The sequence below is a fragment of the Nicotiana attenuata genome, unplaced genomic scaffold, assembly GCF_001879085.1.
Source record: "Nicotiana attenuata strain UT unplaced genomic scaffold, NIATTr2, whole genome shotgun sequence".
NCBI classification, from domain to species: domain Eukaryota; kingdom Viridiplantae; phylum Streptophyta; class Magnoliopsida; order Solanales; family Solanaceae; genus Nicotiana; species Nicotiana attenuata.
In genome coordinates this window covers 293,760-298,546 of record NW_017670922.1, presented here as the reverse complement: position 1 = coordinate 298,546, position 4,787 = coordinate 293,760, and positions in this window count along the sequence as shown.

Genomic DNA, 4,787 nt, shown 5'->3' with positions numbered 1-4,787 from the left:
TGAAAGGGAACATAAGCAGAGGGACAATTTCATGCCAAACGTAGAATCCTACACAAATTTATTTGAAAAGTTGAAACGTTATGGCCTGATTGAGCCGCTTCATGGGTATGTTTCTAATCCATATGCAAAAGGTTTTGACCCTACTATACGGTGCATGTATCATTCTAATGTCCAGGGACATAACACCGAGGATTGTCGGGCTTTGAAAAGGAAAATAGAAATGATAATTCAAGAAGGGGTGATCATGGTGCAAGATAATGGAAAGCTAAATATCATGACAAAGCACACATTTCTCGGATGATTTACAATATGGGGATGGTTTGGTGAAACAATCAAGAACATGTCCACTGAATTCAAGGCAATCAAAATTGTTGAAGGTCCAATTTGGTTGATGTGCAAATTCGTAATTAAGATGTTGAACTTGATAATTGGAAAGCCACTCCCCTCTTTGCTGGGAAGGAGTCTTGGTAACTTATTTTGTCATAATTTCTATCATCCGGATTATTTTGAGGTTGTGATCCTGATGTTGTTTGTTTTTCCTGTCATGAAACCTCTCTATCCTTTAATCAATAAAATGCAACTTTCCGCTTTGTGTCATTTTAATCTATTGTGTTTAGTTCTTCTTGCATATATAATGCTTTTCACGCTGATTTTAGTGATATGACATGCATGCGGAGTTTTCGACTAGATTTTAGAAAGCTTGCCCAATCTTGAATCGAATCGAGGAAAAACACTTGGAGGATAAATAACAGATTGAAGAACTTTGATGATAAGCTTGTGTTACATAGAACCGAAACAGTCATATCCGCAGAGGTTAAAAGATGTTCTTCTCAATCTATCATGGGAACTCGTCTTAAGGATATTTGATAGGTTGAAGTTTTGTTAGACTAATCATTGAAAAAGGTGTTTTACCATGGCTTGCCATAATCTAATCATATCAGGGAAGATGAGCCAAATCTCCAGAGAAGGTGCATTCCAGGAATTTTATATGGATTAGCTGGTACTGATGTGCATCCTTCCACATCAAGACAAAGACCAAGAAAAGTGGGTCCAAATTGTCAAAGGTCATTTGTTGCAAACAAGATACTGACTGCGAAGCTACACACTTGACAAAGCCAAGAAGGCAGTCATGCCCATCAATGCCGAACCTGAGAAGAGATAGTATATTTGGCATTTTTTAGGCTGGGAGGCCCTTTTTCTGCTACCCAAACACTTTATACCATTCATCACCCCGTTTGAGCCTATTTTACTTTTCTTTGTCCCCCTCTTTTGGAATCAAGTATAGAGTCAAAAAAAATATCCAAGATCCATGCCACCAGAAAATATGAGCTAGGATAATTTGATTATAGAAAAAAAGAAGAAAAGGAAAAAGAGAAAAGAAAAATAAAAAGAGAAACAACAAAGTCTTTCTTCTTAGTTTGAACTACGTTTGACTTGATTCCTTTAAAGGATACCTAAGCAGCTCTACACTAGGGTTCAGTCTAACCAAATCAAAAAATAAAAATTTCCCACTATCTGAAACTGGGGCAGAATTTTTTTTTATGTTATTATGAAGAGTCGATTTCAAGAGTTGTAAGTATACAACCCTGTAATCTTGAATCTATTTTGAGCCTTCATGCAACCGTTTCATTTTAGCCCTATCCAATAGCCTTCCAACTAAAGACCTCCGAATTAGTCTTTAACAATGCCAAGGGAAGCACGCAATAAAAAACAATTTTCACAGGACGTAGAACGATGTCAAGTTGCTCGCACAAAAAAAGGATAATGAATGAAAACGAGAGAGTCTTATTGGTGAAAACCATCATGGGCACTGTAAGGCGATGGTAAGTAGAGATAAATAAATGAGAGAGGCTGGTTGGTGAAAACCTTTTGGGGCGCTGCTGGTCGGGGTGAGCTGTGATTTGATACAAATGATTGGCACAAAGAGGCCAACTTCAAAGACGAAATGGAACACCAAGAAGAAAGGGTAGATCGGTTGGATAGATTTTGTCGCTCAGTCTAAAATGCATGTCATGATCATTAAAGTTGGCTACCATATTCAAAGGAGCCCCTTTTTCTTTCTTTCCCCTTAAAGTGGCGTTTATACTTAAATACTACTCCTCACTTTTACATTGCGTTATTTTGTCCATTTGCATTTTTGTTTTGAGTCAATCTTTGTTAAAACAACTGAGAAATGATTTCAAAATCTTTTACCAGCTTTATAATTGTACAAAGAGAGTTCTATCCTGGCACATCAAATAAGACATAATCGAGAAAGCAACAAGCACAGTAAGTTGTTGAAGTTAAACAAGATCTGAGGATTCATGCAGACAGAAGTTCCAAAGAGAAATCTTTGTTGGTCTATTTGCCTAGAAGACAACAAAAAAAGGGCCACGAAATTGGTCACCGTTTTCAGGAAGTGCAAAACCAAGGATGTGGGGCATGCACGACATTGACAAAGGCACAAATCCAACTGTGATTTCCTCTGATAAGCCGAACAAGTTATTTTGAATAAATCAGAAAGGTCGCTAAGCAAAACTTGCTTCATGGGGAAAGCCAATAGTAGCACAGACACAAACTGATATCGGGTGCAAGATAATCAAGTTTGATTTTTAGAGGAAAAAACCGCCAAAGCGAAGACTTGCTTTGTAGACAAGGTTCAGCAACACCTTAGACATCCGGGTACGAAACAGTGGGGGCAATGATGGAAAGACAAGATCTCCAGAAAGCAATACAGAGTATTCGAGCAACTCGATACCGCGCTGAAAGAATTAGTTCTTCTTCCGAAGGTGGCCGCGAATTCAGACTACCCAGGGAACTAAGGCCACAAACCGACCACCACTTTGAAAACTCATAAATCTTTCTTTGTATGAAACATGAAACAAAATAGTGTAGAAACGAAGTTCTCAAAGGACGAATGTTACCAAAGGTAAATTCTTCAAAGTCCCTGCTTTTTCTTTCTAGATATGACCATAATCACATCATCAGCCACTGCATTTTCTGGCATAAGGTACATGAGTCCTTAGTTGAGGTTCCATTTCGACATAGGGCACACCACCCCCTAGTCGCATGTTTAGTATAGGGTACACCAACCCCTAGCAGTATTTTCTAACATAAGGTACACTAATCCTCAGTAAGGTTCCATTTTAATACAAGGTATCCTATCCCCTGGTTACCTTCTCTCTAAGGGGTTGTTTGGTAGGGTGCATAAGAATAGTGCGGAATAATGCGTATTAGTAATGCATGGATTAGTAATGCATGGGTTAGTAATGCAAGCATTAGTTATGCAGATATTATTTCTTATCTACTGTTTGGTGTGGTTTATTAGAATTATAATGCATTGCATAATTTTTAAGAAAAATAGTTGTTAACAAAAATGTCCTCCAAATTCTCTAGCTTTAAGAGACTTTAAGGACAATTATATCTTTAACCATACTAATACATGCATTAATTGCCTTGGTATTACTAATGCCATGGTTTTCTATGCATTTCTTATACATAGGATAATACCAACTATGATGTATAACTAATACAAGTATTAGTTATACACAAGTTGAAAAAATGTACCAAACAAGGTATTAGTAATGCATAGAGCTAATGCTTGCATTATTTTTTCTAATACCTCCTACCAAACGACCCCTAAGTGATACAAGGCGCCAACCCTTGGTTACATTCTCTTAGCAATACAGGGTGCCAACCCATGGTCATATTCTTTCTCAGTGATACAGGGCGCCAACCCCTGGTTACATTCTTTCTCAGTGATACAGGGTGCCAATCCCTGGTTACATTCCCTCCAAGTCTTCCAACCTCATTCGTAGGAGACGCACAACCTAGTTTGAGTCATTCCAATAGGAGACACACTTCCTAACCAGAACCATTAATCCTAGGAGACGCACTTCCTAGTCCAAGTCTTTCAACCTCACTCTAGGAGACGCACTTCCTAGTTTGAGTCATTCCAGTAGGAGACACACTTCCTAATCTTAACCCTCATTCATAGGAGACGCACTTCCTAGTCTATGTCTTTCATCCTCACTCGTAGGAGACACACTTCCTAGTTTGAGCCATTCCAATAGGAGACACTTCCTAATATGAACCAATAATCCTAGGAGACGCACTTCCTAGTCTAAGCCTTTCAATCTCACTCGTAGGAGACACACTTCCTAATTGGAACCATTAATCCTAGGAGACGCACTTCCTACTTCAAATCCTTTAACTTCACTCGTAGGAGACGCATTTCCTAGTTGAGTCATTCCAACAAAAGACACACTTCCTAATCTAAACCACCAAATCCTAGGAGACGCACTTCCTAGTACAAGTCTTGCAACCTCATTCACATGAGATGCACTTCCTAATCTAAACCACCTATCCTAGGAGACACACTTCCAAGTCCAACTCTTTCAACCTCACTCGTAGGAGACGTACTTCCTAGTTTCAGTCATTCCAGTAAGAGACACACTTCCTGATCTTAACCCTCATTCATAGGAGACGCACTTCCTAGTCTAAGTCTTTCAACCTCACTCGTAGGAGACGCACTTCCTAGTTTGAGCCATTCCAATAGGAGACGCACTTCCTAATATGAACCATTAATCCTAGGAGACGCACTTCCTAGTCCAAACCTTTCAACCTCATTTGTAGGAGATGCATTTCCTTGTTTGAGTCATTCCAATAGGAGACGCACTTCCTAATCGGAACCATTAATCCTAGGAGACGCACTTCCTAGTCCAAGTCCTTTAACCTCACTCATAGGAAATGCATTTCCTAGTTTGAGTCATTCCAATAGGAGATGCACTTCCTAATCTAAACCACCA